General features: G+C 30.9%; 1 long non-coding RNA gene across 1 annotated transcript; it reads right to left on the reverse strand.

Annotated features, from left to right (window-relative positions):
• Window positions 1-115: 115 nt before the first annotated feature.
• Window positions 116-2,242, reverse strand: LOC143072216 (uncharacterized). The gene is made up of 3 exons (XR_012977075.1): window positions 1,566-2,242; window positions 927-995; window positions 116-382 (listed from the first exon to the last, which is right to left on the reverse strand). It is a non-coding gene; the product is annotated as an uncharacterized LOC143072216 (long non-coding RNA).
• Between the last annotated feature and the right edge of the window lie 17,757 nt (window positions 2,243-19,999).

Consider the following 19,999-nt stretch of genomic DNA (forward strand, 5'->3'; position numbering starts at 1 on the left):
GAAAAAATTCTGTCTTCAATGAAAGAATTTTTTCATTCCAAAGATTCAGGTTTTTACCACTGCCATGCCTTCTTGCGAAGAAAAACTAGGCCTTCATACAATAAAATGCAAAAAATGTTATCAAACTTGATCGAATTTATTTAAGCAACTACAAATTACTATACATGTATGTATAATTTTGACATTTTTAGTTCTTCACAATTTCTTCATTTTCAGTTATTAGTCATATTTTTAAGGGTTTTTCAGTGTTCTTTGAATATAAATTATTATCACAAGTTCCTGAATTTATTTCGTGCATAACTGATTTGCTCTGTAACAGCATCATTGATATGACCATCTTGCATGGATCTGTTGTGTTTTGTGCACCAAGCAGTAACATAACCTGAAAAAAAGAGGACATAAATTAAAATTACCATGCATTATTGGTTTAACTAAAAGGAATTTGACAAATTTCTCTATGTTATACAGGTAAATTGTGAGCTGCCTAAGTCAAGGTGGGGTTTTCCTTCATTTTGACATATTGACCTGAATTTACTATTTTTACCATATATCATTCAATATACATATTACAACAGAAACATCTAAAACTTGAAATTATAAGATTAAACTATGAAAAATAAGATGTTAAGCATGTTTTAAAGAGTAATTATATTTTAAGAAAAAAATCCTTGTAAAATCAAGGGCAGATAATTATAATGAATTTACTATGACCTGTTTTGGGGATTTTCTCAATAAAATAAGACCTTTGGGCTGTAACCCCTGTTTTCAATTTGCTAATTTTAAAGATATATATCATGTTTATATCAAAAAAATATTACAGATGGTTTTACAACTTTTGATTTTTTTCAAATTTGTTAAAAGTCCAATATGTGCAAAAGTTACTTAAAAAGCATTCATAAGGATTTCTTTCATATAAAACTACTTACTCCAAGTCTGATTGAATGTGTCCATTCTTCAGTCCTATCAGAAAACAATTTTCTTTTGTTTCACCAGTTCTGAAATATAAAAAAAAATTGTCTTATTACAATTAAACAAAATAATTATTACATATACTGTGCATGAAGTGTATAGGTTATTCTTTACTTTGATTAGTACATGTAGTATTGGTCTTTATTTTACTTTAACATCATAGGCCCGCATTTACATGTACAAAATGTTTGTCTTGCCATTTTAAAAATCTTAAATTTGATCCATAATCATGATAATTGAGTACATATGTACTAAATTTTAAAAGATAACACTTTATGATTTTTCGGAATAGATGTCTATTATATATATTTAATTATTACAGTCATACAACAGATCTCCAATTTTGCCAAAACTTAACTATCAAATAATATCATATAAAAGAGATTGTCTTAAAGATATAAGTCTTGTGTCATACACAAATACCACAGTAATTATGAACATGATGTAATTATGCAAAAATTGAATGGTCTTATATAGTTATTTTCTTGATCCTACATGGTACTTATATATATATATGTCACAAGTTATTTGAAGGAAATAGCAGTTTCATAATATTCAAAAAGGTTGAAATACTTATATTCATAATTTCAACTTACCAGAAGATTCAATCCAAAATATATGAAAACATCAATCTTCACAAATCCAATAGTCATGTCATCAGAAGAATATTTACATCTGCACTTTTTAATGTTAATAGAATACTTTGGCTCTTTTTAGTCCACAACTCTACATCCATGGTAAAATTCATATTTTGGTCAAGATAAATATTTAAGACATCTTTTCTTGTAATGTCTGCAAGTTCAAATTTTGAATCTGACCTGAGTGTTGGGGTTATTTTGGGAGTTGTTTGATTCCTTGAAATGTTTCCCTAATCATTATACTATTAATTACCTAAATCTTAAATATTTGATTTATAATAATAAATAAATAATATTCACCAATTTTTATCTATTATTTTTATATTTTGGACTGTAGCAATTTAAGAGAAATGTACAAAGCAATGTGGTCTCCTTCATAAGGCCCCAACTCTTGAGTGTGTACATATCATTTCCTGTCCATTTCACAGAGGCAAATGAAAAACAGATGGGGGACCTACATAACATTTCTATCACTAACTGATAAGAAAGAGACTGCATGGAAATACTATTTGTGTATTATCATGATTATTACTTAATTAAATAGAGATACACTTAATAATTAATTGTACTTGAAAATAAATTAATTTAACCTGCAATTCCTATGTTGGAAAATTCAAAAACAAGTTATTGTTATCACTGTTAGTGAAATAAGTATATATATTCTAGTCACTTTTTATATGTTTAAATGTATATAAATAGCAACACATAAAGTTATAAATTACCTAACAATGCTATCACAATTTGAATTTAATTGAATTTAATATGCCATCTTTAAGACTCTTTAAATATAAAAATATTAAATATGTTGGATTTCAGGGGGGTACAAATACTGGCTTTATGGCCCAAATAATCACCATGCATGCACTCTCTCATCAGTAATGATACATTTTCATTTGAAACAAAAATTAAAAGAACAATTCTGCCTCAAAAGTTAGAAAAAATTTCTAAGTACAATTCCCGCCTGATAAATTTGAACAAAATCTTTTAAGTCCAATTTCCTCCTAACAAACTTGAACAAATATACTAAGTCCAGCATTCCGTCTATGATATTTCTTTCACTAAAGAAATCCTGTTAACTCAACAGGAAAGTAGTAAATATTTCGCCTAAGGTCTTTGATACTTCAGGCGGATTTTTTTCAATATTCCATGTCCGCCTTAATTCCGTCTATAAGTCTTAATTTTTAGGTGGATTCCGCCTGGGTTCCTGCTATTTTTAAGCGGAATCCTCCTAATATTCTCATACGGGGAGATAAGTTCTCCAATTTTTGTTGTCAATGAATGCAGTAAGCTAAATGCTCACAGAATGAACTAAAAAGTTTATTATTGAATTGACCTTAGGTAAATGTGGTATAAATAAAACTTCCTTTAATTTAACAAAATAATATTAATTGCTTTATAAACTTGTATGCACACTTATATTTTGCATGTATGGTAGATGATTGTAAATAGATCAAATCATATATATACATTTTTTTTACAATAGTGTATAAATAATGGGAACCTGTTTTATTCCAGAAGTAGTTTTGAAGCTGTATTTCTGTGTCTAAAGATAGTATGGAAGTATAACTTTAAGAAGATAAATGTATTGTTATTTAAGCTGGAAGACATAACGTTGTTTTTTACGGCTGTAAATTTAGTTCACTGAGTGACACATAAATGAGCTCAAAAATGGATATTTGTGTCGGTAAAAGTTGTAAAACAAAGTATGGCCAAGCTTAATATACATAGCAGTTATCAAACACAAACACCAGACCTATAAATGTATGCTTCAGAACAAAATCAAGTTTGATGAAAATTTTAATTATTAAGATTATTAGGTCATCTCATACCATTGAATTCCTGTTTTCAAAATGGCAGCTCCTCAAAGTTATTGGTACATTTGTAGACCATTTAATCTAATCCCTCAAAATTGGCCAAGCAAAATCATGATTTAATACAAATTTAATGGTAGAATTATTTGTTTTTTTTAAATGTAGTATATCAATCTATTTCCAAACCTATGACTAAAGTAAATGTTGCAGGGTTGTTTTTAAGCTGCAGAATATGCAAAATTGTCTTATTTTGGCCAAAACATAATTAAGTGACCAGAAGGGGAATGAAAAATATTATTAGGAATTAAAAAATTAGGCAAGTGCTTTAAATAAAATAATTCAAGGGAAAATTGTGCCTTCTAACATGTTTGTTGTTATATAACAAAAGTAAGTAGATTTACATTACAGTCAATTATGAAAATAGATAATCTGAGTTATCTCCCTATATAAATCAAAATTTCTGTATTCAAGACAGTACTTAAAAACTATATTTTTGTTAGCAATAAAATTTATACTATATAATTGTTTGCTAATTTCGGTAAATTTCTATACAAATCGTATGAGGTGCAAGATGGTGATGTGAATTAACACTTTTGAAATTTGAAATAAAGATATTTACTGTGTATTTTAAGAGATTAATTGCTCCAAATTTAAAAATGAGCTTCCTGATATGCTATTTTTAGCTGAGTGTAGATATTTAGTAGTGGAAATGAAATGTATAGCTTTTTATAAATGCCCAATTCCCCTCATCAATATGACAGCGCTATCAATTATTGAATTAGCTTTCTATCAATTCATACTTTACTAATAGTGTGCTGTGTAAAATTTTGTATGATTGTGATACATGCTATTGTTATTGTTTTCCCAGTCAGAGTTTGTTCTTTGTTTTCTTTTTCTTTCATGCTACAATAGATTAATAAGCTTTTTATGAGTGTGAAGTTCAGCAACCAATGATTAATCAATTGTAAAAAATAATTGTCATATAGTTTTGTATTTTTCTTCTGATTTTCTTCTTTTTAGAAAATTCAAGATAGGCTTAAACATGTTAAAAGAGTTCATTAATCATGTATAACTATTTATTAAAATATCATTACAAAATTGTTAAAATTTCTTAAAAATTTGCTATTATATTTATTTTTAAGTTCAGTTGATAGTGGAAGGGAGCAGGACAAAGGGATTGTCTTTCCCAGTTGTCCCTTTTTTTTGGTGAACAAGAAGTGTGTCTGCTTAGTTACTTGTTAATTAGTGTTTCTCAGATATCCAGTATCCTTTATTACCAAAAGTATACAAAATGTAAGACCTCAAAAGAAATAAACACACATCTAAAGATGATTAATTTATTGTAGTTTCATGGCTTGTTACTTATATCTTTTTCTGGTGCTATTTTCTGATGCCAAAATACATATGTATAAAAGTTTTTATAGGCTCTTTGTGATAAAATCAAAATGTTACAATGTTATTTATATATAGTGCTTTCTCTCCTTTTGTTTATATATTACTTCGTTTGTATACTTATACTTCAGTACTTGATCAAACAGGTTTGACACATGTTAAGTCTGTAGTATGTAATTTTACTTACCTTTATATACAAATGTTCATAAGAATTTATTTATCTATAAGTGCATGTACTTTTGCATGTTATTCTTTTCAAGTGTAATTTTGCAAATGTTCATTTTTTTTTTTATTTGTTTGTAGTTGTATAATGGTGAATTTAGCTGTAGCTATTTTTGATAATGTTCATCAAATATTTTTTGAAGTTTTAAAAAAAGTTGATTAAGTCGTAGTTATTTGTAGGTTTTGATATCAGCTGTCTTTGAACAACTGAAAGGTGTACTCATTTACTGTAGAGCTAATTTGAAGGATTTTTTCACAATTGATATTCTCTTCACCTAAGCAATGTATCTTGTATTCATGTCCTGTCTTATTTATAGATTTCAACTTTTAAGGTTTGCACCATATTATAATAATATAATACATTCTGTATGTATAAGATACTAGTTATATATGGACCTCAATAAGCCTTATAAGGCATATCATCTATGAAATAATGGTATGGTGTTCACAGAAGTTTCACATTTTTTTATGTAACCATAGTTACTCGGAACATGAATGCTTTTAAGTTCAACTGTTGCAGTTCTCAAATTTGTTATCTTAAAAATATTTATGATGTATAATAAGTTGTTTAAAGATTTCTAGTCGACTGAAAGGATCTGTGTTAGATAAGGGCATAATATTTATCCTCATACTAAAACTTATAAATACTGTAAGAAGAAAATCTGTAAGAAAAATGGCCTTTACCAAATTTGTTTTTTGTTCTTTTTTATTATTATTATTAGTCGTTTCTAACGTACTGAACTTAAAAGATGAAATTTTAAGATTTTAATATTCTTGAATTCAGTAGCCTTCATCGCATATTTGAAAAGAATTTTAACAAAATTAAGGTCATAGAAAATTTAAGATTAATCAACCATATAGAATAAGAAAATTAAATATTGAGTTGTAATTTCATCTTAATTTGATCCAAAATTCAATCTCAGTCAAATGATGAAATACATCCAAATGACTAAACTGCATGAGTGAAGAGATATTTGTCAGGTTTACTAAAGCTTATCCTTTTTAATGACTTATCAGTAATTTGATACATTGGTGATTATTGATTGTAATACATCCATGATCCAACACTTAAAATAATTCAACCACCCAAGTTTAATTTGAACAAGATCACTATCTACTTGAAATGATGCTAATTCTAAAATAAATGTTTATTAGTTAATAAGTGACATATGATACAACTATAACTAGCAGGATTAATCTAACACTACACAGTTCATTAAATGTAAACATAGCTTGAGTTTGTGTATCCTCATAGTTATATAATAGTTTATCTGCCAAGAATTCCTTGGGTACATTAATGGTTTACATTTTTTCAATAATTCATTCTTTTTTTCAAACAAAAGTCGAAAGAAAAAGTTGCAAAGACATTTTTTCTGCAACTGTAATCGTTGTTTAGCTCTCAGTGTTAAGAATAAGCAGTTTCATTTATCAGTTTAAAAGTTCTGTGCACATATGGTTTTGATAAAATATACAAACAAAATATGAAATTAGCATCTTGCATTTTTTGTTCTGTAAATAAAATCAGGAATTGTATTATTTTAAAAATCTTTATCAAAACAAAATTTCATATTTTTTTATTTGAAAGATCTAACTAAAATAATTGAAATATAAATCATTCCACAACTTGCAGAAAATGTGATAGTCATATTAATTGTCATTTTGATGTCAAAAATATATTTATAGTATTACATATTTCATTATTATACATTGTATTTTATATGCCTTTAATTATTATTTCTGGTCTAACTTATACAACGAACAATATTTATTTTCATTTTCTATGTTGTAACTGAAATGTTGTTGTTCTCAGGCTTAAGTATGTGCTTTATATTAATGGCTTCCTGCAATGAATCTCATTGTTATGTCAGGTTCTAAAGAATTTTTGCAGATCAGTTTTGTCTTTGAGATTTTATTCATTTATACTTCCACAAATGTTTATGTCTTAATTATACCTTCATGCAATTGTAGATTTTGATGTATCAATTTGTCTTATGTTAAGTATTTCAGAAATCATGACCCCCAAACGTAAGAATGTTATAATAGTTTGCGACACATGCTTAATCAAATTTTCATGAAAGTTTTTGGAAAATGACGCAGTCATTGTTCCATAACTGCCGACCTGAACTTCATTACATTGCTCTGCCTACCGCGCTTGGTTTCGTATTTCCTATTTTCCAAACAAACTGGAACCTGCTTGTGTTATCATTATGCATCATTGTGTAGTATTAAACCAGCCAGGACCCAGTTTACACTGGTTTTTGCTTGTATTCCACTACACTCGAACAAAGTGTTGTAGTTTGACGGGAACTAGTTTTAGAATTTGTAAACTACAAAACGTAATCGGTTATTGTTCATTCCGTTTTGGTGTTTCATACCGACTTATATGGTTTGAATAAGCTTAAGACCATTTAAACATTAATGTGATAGGTATATTAAAGATTGTTTTACAAAAGGATTGAACTGTTTTACTTTCAAAGTCGTACTATAGGGATATCTGTCATATACGGATTTCCACTCTCACCGGTTAATTTCTTCTTTTACACGTGCTTTGGAAACTTCCTGTTTAATCGCAAGTTTTAAAATTGTTTTTGAGTGAATTAAACTTATTTTAACAATCATGAAGCGTTCCAGAATCATTTTAAAGCAGTTTCTTCTTCTCTTTGATGATGGAAAATAGGTTTTCTCAAGAAAATACCGCAAACGATCGCAGAGGAATTGAAACGTACAAGTCAAGTCGGCACCTGGTTAAATTGGCATCTAGTCAAATCGGCACCTATTCGACGTCAATTCAGCATCCAATAATATTTGATATAATATTTTCTATTCAATTAATTAATTACTGTTACCAAGTACATAGTGAATATGTTGTTGTGTATTTCGGTAAACCACGAAACGAAAGTGAATATGTAGTGTATAAAGGTAAACAACGAAGCCCTTACCAAAGCTGTTGTTTTAACAATTAGACAATTTGTGTAATTGTAAAAACAAGTCAATTATTAAAATAAAATGGAAAACTATGAGTCCCTTTCAATAAATCAAACTTTCATGCCAAATAATTAGCAAATTTAAGGTGTTTGTTTTTCAGTAAAGTTTAAACAGCATTAAACCAACAATCCTGTAAAATGCTCAACTGGTTAAAATAATGCAGAAAAATACACAATATCTCATGTATTAGTCCAAATAATTATGACGTCTGGCAAGGCTATTTTATTATTTTTCTGGGACGCCTTCCTACGACGTTCAGGTGCCAATTTAACTAGGTGCCAGTTTGACTAGAATTCTTTGACAAATGTTTGAAACTATCTGAGTTTCATTAGACCTTTGATAGCAGTAACAAAAAGATTATTTACTTAATATTTTGTGGGAGAAGGGGGTTCAGACTGTGTGGCATCAGGTCTGTTTGTGCCCAATACATTTTCACACCCTACACGTTCGCACATTCACACTCTACTCATTCACGCCCAATTTTAATTCAAATTCAAGTTGAATAATTGGAAAATTATGGTTGTTGTTTTAAATTGCTTTGGTGTAAATACTGAATGTATTTATAGCTTGGTATGAGTAAAACATTGAAGATTTTAAAGGAAAAAACACAAAAGATAATTGTTTTTAATAGCTTGGTCCCATTGATCTGAAACAACGAAACAATAAAACATAGAAACCAAAACATAGCAATCCACTAATATAACCAAAACATGATAAAATTTATTCAACACGCAGAAACAAACATAGTCAGAATCTCACTTCATTTTGAAACAAGTCAATGAAACAAGTTATAGCAATACACTAACCAAAACATGATTAAGAGTTATTCAACACAAAATAAAACGTTGACAAAATACCACTTTATTTAGAAAGGATTATTATTATTTTTAGCAATACCTTATCCAAAACATAATTAAGATTTATTCAACACAAAAAAAAAATTGCTGTCTCACTTTATTTTGAGACAATGACAACAATTATACTTATAAGAAAACACTTGCTTACATCTATATATATAGTTATTAAACACAAAACCAATTAAGATTGGGTGTGAACATGTAGGGTGTGAAAGTGAAAGGGGTGAAAATGAGTGGGCGCAAACGTGAATGGAAGCGAACGGACTCAGATTCAGACTATGTACCAGTGAGAAATATACAAGCCTTTCTACGGTATTTATTTGTACAATTCAGCTAGTCTTGACCTATTCATTTGTCTTAAAAAACCAGCCAGTTGTCACCTTCACTTCACACACACACACATATACGAATATCAATTATATGCTTACGATACATGTTGCATTGTTAAACTAATTACGGTATGTGAAAATCAAGACTTGCATAAAAACTATCCCAATATTAGAGACAGTGGCGTCATTTTTCTTCAGAGCTTTCAGCTCTTTGATTACATTGAAGATGTGCATATATTGAGTGATTCCCCTTAAGACTTAGTTTTATTATCAGATCTTCCTATTATTAAAATATAAAATAATATAAGAAATCATGTGTAAACAATCCAAAATCTGACTGTCTTAAACAAGCTTGTTGCCTCATTGGCAATCAAACATCATCTTCTTTTTTTTATAATCATGTTTAAACATGTAATGCAGTAGTGACTGGTCTTTGACAAATCCTTGAGTTATGCCCCTTTTCATTTTTTTATAATCATGTTTAAACATGTAATGCAGTAGTGACTGGTCTTTGACAAATCCTTGAGTTATGCCCCTTTTCATTTTTTTATATACTCTTTATAGTCATCATTTTGTTGATGAAACTCTTTTTATTTGCTTCAACAGATATTCATGAAAAGTACCAGCGATCAAAAGTTGCATGGGTAGTGTATTTTTCCGTCTTTGTAGATAACATAATATTTCTTTTATGAAACATTTCCACTTTACAAAATTTACTTTTATTGTATCATTGGGTTGCTAACTCATTTATGTATACATTATACCCTACATTTAGTCATTGGTCCTTCTCATGGGTAATAAAATCTCACTAGTTTATTCACTATATGAGCACCTGATTTTGTCTCACATTGTTTAATTATGTTACTCTTGTAAGCAATAATTGAATGCTAAGAAAGATAATTTTGATATATTTATGTATATTATATTGTTATCAGATATACTTACAATGACATTAAAATATATAAGATTTAAATTATTGTCTTAATTATGTTGTCTTTTCTGTAAGAAGCTACATACTCCATAAATGATCACGAAACACTTTACATTAAAGTTGTGCATATTATTATAAGCATATAAGTTAATTGCCCCTTTGAATTTTATAATTCTAACAAGTATTTTATTCTACCAGGATAACCTATTCATTTGGTATAAAAAAGATTGACAATTTTTGGCCAGTTTGTAACAATCCTTTAATACTGTCCTGTTTCTGTGGTAATGATGAGGGCAGAGTCAATAATGTATTATTTGTCATTAGGTCAGTTTGAGGGAAACCAAAAGGGAAGGTCAATGATATTTGGTATACAGTTGTATTGGCATTATAACATCTTATTTCTGTGGCTTATATTTTTCTCTGCCCCTTGGTCACCATGTATTGATTGACATTGAAACTTTTACGTAATTTAAATATTAAAAGTTTGTGATTAGGTTAGTGTAAGAGTGCACACGCACTGTCATGCCAAATATTCCCTATATTCAATTCAAAAGTATCAGAAAACGGGAAGTAGAAGCCTGACAGGTGTAAAAAGACAAGTTACCGATTAAATATGAAATCAATCTCCAAGTATTACTGTAGAAAGTTCAAGCATATGACAAAAATGTTGAGTTCATTTCAACATGTTTATTATATTAAATTCTTTAAAGTATGAGCAAAGGGAAGTTGCTGTCTCACTGATCCAAATAGTGTTGACAGAAGTGGATATAGAGAAAGGCTCAGGGAGCCTGGGACCCCAATTTTCGGGGAGAAATTTGGTTGATTATATTGGGAATCACTTAAGCATGACTGGAGCGGCAGTCAGTTGGCCCCCACTTATGAAAATTTCTGAATTTGCCACTGAATAAGTCAAGCTGATGACTAAAAATTAAGTTATTCTGTTTAGTAGAAGTTGAGAAGAGTAGGACATGATTTTTCGTTAGATGGACTAATGCAGAAAGTGCAGTATAGCCAATTTTACCTTATTGGCTGCATGAGCATGATGAGAGCTATTGCCATCACTTTGAGTCTGTCAATATTACATGTATATGTTTATGCACCCGTCGAAGTGGAGGGGGCATTTAGTTTTACCTTTGTCTGTATGTATGACTGTACGTCCCAAAATTGGTTCCTGTTCTCTAACTTTAGTTTGCCTCGTCCCAATGTTATGAAACTTGTACACAATGTTTATTACCACAAAACACTTTTCAAGTGTGAATTTAGATGGCGTCACTTTAACTGTTCTAGAGTAATACCCCTATATAAATTGAAAAATTGCAGAATTTTTTGTTTCCTATCTCTTATTTTAGTTTGCCTCAACATAAAGTATGGACACATTCCCATTTGTTTCAAATATCTTATCTGTTGAGTCTCGCTGGACCAATTTCAACCATACTTTTGCTGAAGGATCCATAGGGTATCTAGACCAAAGTTTCTGTTTTTGTTCCTGTCTTATCAACCAATTAGCCGACGATGGCTCAGTAAAATATCAAACAAGTGTGAACACACTGAAATGTCTCACCTGCTTTACTGACAATTGATAATATGTTGAAATTTTAAAAGATATGTACACCTTACAATCATTCCATACATTAAATATAGTTGACTTATTGCCTAACGTACTTGAAAAACAGACCAATACAGTAAAACTTAAAATTGACCAATGAACCATAAAATGAGATCAAGGTCAAATGATACCTACCAGACAGAAATGTTCACCTTACAATCGTTTCACAATACATTTGACCCATTGCTTACAGCATTTGAAAAACAGTTTAAAACATAAAAAAAATTACCAATAAACCATGAAAATTAGGTCAAAGTCAAATGAAATTTGCCAGACTGACATTTACCCCTACAACTATTCTATACACTCCATAATATTAATTTACGTTTTTGATTGAGTTAAGCCTTCCAATTGATATTTTATCGTGTGTTCTATGTTGTGATGTTATGCTATTGTTTCAGAAAAAGGGAGAAGGTTTGGTACCATTAAAACGTTTAACCCGCTGCAAATATTTTCACCTGTCCTAAGTCAGGAATCGGATGTACAGTAGTTGTCGCTTGTTTATGTAATTTATACGTGTTTCTCGTCTAGATTAGACCGTTGGTTTTCCCGTTTGAATGGTTTTAAACTAGTAATGTTGGGGCCCTTTATAGCTTTTTGTTCGGTGTGAGCCAAGGCTCCGTGTTGAAGGCCGTACATTGGCCTATAGTGGTTTACTTTTATAAATTGTTATTTGGATGGAGAGTTGTCTCATTGGCACTCACACCACATCTTCCTATATCTACTAATAATGTTACGTTTACCTTGACCACTGATCCATGAAATGAGGTCAAGGTATAAATGCGAACCTGGCTGACGGACATGCAATCTAATTAAAAACCGATCTCTCATCGCTCCCGTTTTCTGATATGTCGCGTGGGAGCACGACATATCAGAAAACGGGAGCGATGAGAGATCGGTTTTTAATTAGATGGAGCACGACATATCAGAAAACGGGAGCGATGAGAGATCGGTTTTTAATTAGATGGAGCACGACACAAAATATAATGACGGCATCCCAGTACTTATAATAAGCAGGGACTTTCTATACTAACTTTACTTAGTTTAGAATAAGTGTAATAAGTGATAAATTTACTTGACACTATTTTCGTATTTGTAGTCTAATTCTAACGTTGGCATCAATATTGCTTTGTTTTCTAGTAATGTGGCAGTGCAGTTTGCTTTCCATATCGGTATACATTAACCAGCTTTTTAAAAAATATATTAAAAATCTTCTCCTTGAAATTGTACTCAAAATGAGTAATGTTTTATGCGTACATACTGTATGATCCGATTTTCCTTCAATGGCATAAAAGAACATTTTTTTTAACGCCAACTATCTATGTTATATATGTCACCCGTTATTCTATTGGCACTTACATTACGAGTATATATCTCCTAGTTGATACAATATTCAAGAGCTTGCATTATTAGTTACATAGTGTGCTAGTGACCTAATACGGTATATATGGGGTCAGTAAATTCCATATGGAATATAAATTCCATATGGAATTTACTGACCCCATATATACCGTATTACGTCACTAGCACACTATGTAACGAATTTATCTTACCGACTATCTTAACGTGTGATTCTCAAAACGAGCAAGTCTCAATACTGTTAGCACTAAGAAAATACTTCCATTGATCCTACAAAAACAGATGCCAACAATAATGACTTGTAAGGTTTAAATGTGTTTTATGAATTTGTTTCAATCTTAATCATCAATTTCTTCGTCTGTTGGAATTTTTAAGATTTTTTCTCAGTACCGTTTTGTTTTTTATAAAGGGACATAACACCATTACTAACCGTGTATAAAATAAGCCCCGCCCCCTTCTTACCTAATAAGGAATATAAAGGGACGTAACTCCACTACTAACCGTGTATGGGATAAGCCCCGCCTCCCTACTAACCTAATATCAAATATACACGGTTTGCACGCGGACGCTTTTAACCAATCATATTCCTGGAAATGTATAGGAGGTAAGATAAATATCCGTACTACCATGATTTCCTCGATAGAAAGTTACCACACTTACATTTAAAGGAATAAAATTGAGAATAGGAATAGGGTATGTGTCAAAGAGACAACAATCAGACCACAGCAGATAAAATGCTTCATCGAGCGCAGCCTGATACGACCGCAAATTTGGACACAATATTCAAGCTTGATACTGTCTGAATTTGGATTGTGATCAAATTTTTTACATAATATAGGTTTCTGACACAAAATAAATGTGGTCAAAGATCTTACAAATCTATTGCCCAATACTGTGACGTTAAGCACGATATTGCGTCTCAAATAGTAACGTCTAATTTTTACGTTTTACGGCGATTACCGATTATTTGGGATAAGTTTTGTATTTCGCTTGCAATTTTTGTTTTGCATATCAATATGGATACTTCTTATAATGTTTTGTTGTACTGAATATGCATGGAATATTTCCAAATGAAAGTAACGTAAGCAACAAACAACAAAATATATCGTATTTGGGTAATACATAAGCTATATGAAATGAGAAGATATGTACGGTATGATGACTGCCAATGAGACAACTCTCTACCAGAGATCAATTAACATAAAACGTAATAAAATGCAATGTTTTCCCATTTAGATCCGAAAATGAGGAGGATATATATTTTGCTTTAATATAAAAAGTTTGTCGGGAATTACAAGTTAAACGGGTCTTGCTTATAAAATTCACTATACTTTCTTTAATAGCGGTACAATTTGATTATGAAATGAAACGATTGTCAGATTGTCAGAAAAAAAAGGTTAATTATAATTCATCTCATATGTTTACAAGCTTTGTATGAGGTGGAGAGGTATATAGCCACGCTTTACGCCCAATTTTATTTTCACTTTCAATTCTATACACATGAATCTTATTGCAGAGAAATAAAAAAAAAAATCGCAGTCAGTTTACGCTTCCCGAATTTGAAAATTTGATAAAGTTGATTTGTTATCCTCTTGTGATACAAAACTTTTTCACAACTTAAGAATCTCATCTAAACGAACAAACCAAGTCATCGGATTTTTTTTAATACTTTGTGGTCTTGTTGATAGTATCTGACTATCAAGAAAATTCGATCTGAGGAACTATATGCAGATGATCCACCATAAATAGCGTACCCCGAATCGACAACGTTGAAAACGTACGAAAATCGTCCAGTGGACAAACTTGCAAGACATTTCATTTCTTTGAAAACGAAGTTATCAAAAAGAATTTTCAATAAATAACGTCGCAAATGACAATTCATTTGTAAAAAACGGCGAAATCCGACATTGGACATCTTGCAAGACATTTGCCAAAAGCCGTTGCAATTTTATATGTATTGTGAGTGCTGCAAAAATTCGATTTTGATATGGTCTATGTATGTACTTATGTGAGCCGAATTTACGCAAACGAAATATCATATAATCTTATATTTCAAACCTATAAAGGACAAGGTATGATAAGGGGCATTTTTGGCCCCTCCTCAAATGACTTCATATTCAAACCATCAATAGTCTATGCATAGTGACTTAAAAAAATGTTGAACAGTTTGTGTTTATGTGATTATTTGGTTGCCTAGCAACGGGTTTTATAAAACGAACTATAATATCCATCGTTATTGCAATTGCCCAAGGAAAAGACTTCTGAATATATTAAAATGAATGGTAATATGTTACCAAACACTTGAATATTTACTTTTGTTCTTAATAATAACCTAGCAACCACAATGTTGCCTAGTGACCACACAAAAGTACCTTTTTTATCCAATGTTATCCATAAAAAAAATGAAAAATTCAAATGTTTTCATACAACTCATAATAAATCGACTCCTATATTGATATATTAAGAAACAATGTTTGCATGAAAAAACAATTTGATTTTGTATCTATAATCCTTCAAATCAATCTGAGTTTTCCTTAACAACGCATAGTTATTTAGAGTTAACAGTTGAAGAACATTTAAAAAGATGTTTAGTATCACTGAGGGTAATTTTTAAGCTTGAAACGTGGAAATAAAGGATATTTATCAGTTCCTTTAGTGCAGATGTGCAATTCTAATATAAATCTTAATTCAGTGTTTCCATGGTTACACAGGAACGTATCCATGTTGTAATATCTTGCTTAGCAACCATCGCGAATCCGATAAAATAATTTTTATGTATATCTAAGTATGTATTTTCATATAAAAGAGAGACAGCAGATACATATTTTTTTAGTTTTGCATACTGTATAATAATCTAGGATTCTTTGCTGCTAACAACAGCCTTATTACATGTACCCCCCCCCCCTTTCTGTTCTACAATGTCTATTTTTTTCTCTATTGGATTTTCAAAACAAAATCAATTGTGTATGATTTTATGAATAGACAATGTTATTTATGACTATAAGGTTACAATTAATTTCCGTTTTTTTTTTTTTCGCCCAAAAATTGAATAATTTAACTTAAATAAATGGAAAATGTGCCCATTGGCATAGGGATTCAGTCGATTCCCCCGCTAACATATAAATTTATACAGAGACATATCCCAAGAACTTTAAAAGTGACGCTACTAAAATTTGAACTTAAACTGAGTTTTGTGGCAATAATCATTATATATGCATTTCATAACATTGAATTGAGACAAACTCAAGTTAGAGATCGGAAACAAAAAATCAGCATTTTTTTTTCATTTGTAAAGGAGCATATTAACCCTAGAACAGAAAAAAGAAATCACCAAAATTCATACTGGGTCTGTGTTTTGTGGTAATAAGCATTGTTTATAAGTTTCATAACATTTGGTTGAAGCAAACTAAAGTTAGAGAACGGAAACGAACAATTCAGCAATTTTGCTTTAGTACAGGGGCATAACTCTTGAACTGGAATAGTGGCGCCATCAACATTCAAACCCTATCTGTGTTTTGTGGTAATGAACCGTGTGTATAAGTTTTATATCATTTGATTTGGTAGAGACAAACTAAAGTAGGAAAACGGAAACGAAAAATTCAGCATTTTCGTTAAGGAGCATAACTCTAGTATCAAGTGACGCCAGCAAAATCGAACTTGACCTGTGTTTTGTGGTGATAAGCATTGTGCACGTGTATATTAAGTTTCTTAACATTTGGTTGAGGCAAACTAAAGTTAGAGATCGGAAACCAATTTTGGAACGTACAGACGGACGGACCTACAATGTATGTATGTATGTATTTATAGACGGACAAGGGAACAACTTAATGCTCGCTCCGGTACTGAGAGGACGTATGCATGCTCTTTACTACATAGTTTTTACGTGGCGCAAAAAAAATAGTTGAGAATAATAAGAGTAGAAATTATTGATGTGTAAACTTGGCTGCTGACTTCCAAATTTACATAAATAAACTCATCATAGATATTATTTTTTTAAACCTTTTAGTTGTAAAATAAATTTTATGCAGTAAAAGGTAGTACCATTCATATTATTATTTAAAACATTGAGTCAATTGGTGCATACTGTACACTGTGGTTGTTAAATTGATCTACATATTGATATTTTTCAACTGGGGAATTATTGATTTATAAACTTGGCTGCTGACTTTCAAAATTTACATAAACGTCCATTTTTTTTAAAACCTTTTAGTTGTAAAATAAATTTAATGCAGTAAAAAGTAGTACCATTCATATTATTATAAAGAACATTGAGTAAATTGGTGCATACTGTACAATGTGATTGTTAAATTGATCTACATATTGATATTTTTGTATCTATAATTTTGATAACTTAACATCTCCCAAAATCTGACCGTAATGAACACTATTTGTTTTTGCCCCAAAACAGCGTTGGTCGTATCAGAAACACATATCCAGTAATATTGTTATACTTTATATATAAAGCACATCCTCTATTCGAATTTTCGTGGATATAACACTGTTTTGAAGACCACAAACATCCCTGTAAAAGTGATTAGGCGTATAGTCTGTTACGTCTGACACGCATATTTTGACGTTTTGTCAATATGTTTTCCTTATTTTAGACTAAAGTAAAATATGATACAACAATTTGTACTTTTTTTCGGAATAGTATTTACCTGTTTAGTCTATGGATATAAGTTTTATATAACTTAAATGTTATGATTTTATAGAAAAGCTGTTTATTAATGTGGACTGGTTGATTACACGGTATTGACACAATAACGTGCGTAACGTCTGTGCAATTAAAGATTTCTTCTTGAAACTTTTAAAATTTCGAAATTTGAAAAATAAAAAAAATAAATTTGAATCCCTTAAAAAAAATGGAAACAAATTTCCCCCCACCCCAACTTTTTGAAACTACTTTTGGTGCAATAACCCAAAAACTCAGCCCCAGCCTTTCCTTTGTGGTATGAAACCTTGTAGTACAATTTCAGAGAGATCCATACACTTAAACACAAGTTATTGTCTGGAAACTGGAAAATTCTTCTTTTTGGCCTTTTTTTGCCCCTAATTCCTACATGTTTGGGCCAGTTAACAACAAACTCAATCCCAACTTTCCCTTTGTTATATGAAACATTGTGGTACAATTTCAGAGAGATCCATACACTTACACACAAGAATCACTTAGTGCGTAAGTTAGGAGATTGTTGTAGATTTGTAGGAGACCTTGCCATCACAACTTGGTGGTTCTCTCCGGAACATGGACATATTGTTTTATCTCTGTCCGTCCATCCGTCAGACAGTCACTTGATATTTGGTCCGGAGGATCCACTAGGAAGCATACAAATCTATTAATAGTACGTCATTATTGCATTTCCCCTTGAAGATATTCGATTGACAATTATGAATGCAACACCAGTTTTCCAAGCAACCATTAACATAACATTCGCTAGATTTTTTTATATGGAGGGACAGCTTGTGTATTCCGGATTTAGGTCTGGTTCTATCCTTATTGTCTTCAGTCCTGTTTTCTGGGAAATATATGGGGGTAGTCTTAATGAATAGAAGCTCACATAGTTCTTGTTAATAACGGTTATTGTAGATAGTTGTTAGGTGAGGATAAAGGCGGTTTCAGCTTGAAACTTTAATTTCTCGCTAATTTTACCACACAATAGTTCGAGATATCTACATTTTACCCCTTTAGAAGAATATTTCTGTGGATACAAAGCTATAGCTCTTGGTTCATCTTAATCTTCTGTAATCAGAGATTTTCTGTTTGTCTTTTATTTGAATAATTTTACATAAAAAAAAATCGCCTCGCTCCGCTAGACAAAAATAAAACTATGTGCCCCCCCCCCCCTAACCGGAAAGAAATCCTGGACCGGCCCCTGCATCGGTGATACTATTATCAAACCTGTGACCGATTGGCTCTTATTCTTTACGTTCTTTGAGATATTAGCTGAGGAATCTTAAAAAAATATATATATTTGAAGGGCAATAATTAAAATAGGTAGTCCATTTTAAGAAAATGTCATGACAGCGAGACATTGTCCTGCTGATATTTTTTTATTAGATAAAAACCAAACATTATACTCATGTCCTATTTTTGGCAGAGCATCACTACACACAACTCACCCCTTCATTTTAAAGCAGATAGAAACCTTGAAAATGAGGTCAAGGACAAACAGCTTACTTCAGAACACAAGACATTTGTAAACATGAAGTATCATCTGAAATAGTGTTGAGGAGAGCATATTCCTTGCTGTATTAGTTACCACCTTGGTCGAGAATTCTGCATTCCTTTAAGCAGTTACCACATGACCCAATTAACAATTTCCAACATTTGACTTGGTGTCGCTCTGGTCTTGCCAATTTTATTTTCTGTCGGTTCTAATTACCAGACATGTAAGCATTTTTCTGTTTTTCAATCATTCAGTATTCTCATCAAGATGATAGGCAACAAGACGCTGTCAGTGACAGCAAACCGGAATTTTCTAGAGGTTGCACCCTAGACAGTTGAGCAAGTATTGACACAGGCACTTGTCTCAGAATTTTTCCCCCTTATATACCTTAATATTGTCTGAGAAAAAAAAATTCTGAGACAAGTGCCTATGAGTATTGACACAACATTTAAGCTTAGAGTAGCTCTAAATTTTTGTGATTGTGATTAAATATTTGACACAGCATAGGCTTGCGACATAAAATGAATGTGGTTAAAGAACTGAAAAAATTTGAAATTGTACATTTACCCATTGTTCAATATCCAAAATCTCAAAAGTACATTGTTAGAATTGGTATATCAAAGAACCACAAGAATTTAATTTTGGATATTTCTGTTCAAAGGGAAATAACTCAATCACCTAATAAGTATTGAAAAGGAAATAACTCAACGAGAAAAGCTAAAATAGTGAACTCTAC

Source organism: Mytilus galloprovincialis, chromosome 4 (assembly GCF_965363235.1).
Source record: "Mytilus galloprovincialis chromosome 4, xbMytGall1.hap1.1, whole genome shotgun sequence".
NCBI lineage: Eukaryota > Metazoa > Mollusca > Bivalvia > Mytilida > Mytilidae > Mytilus > Mytilus galloprovincialis.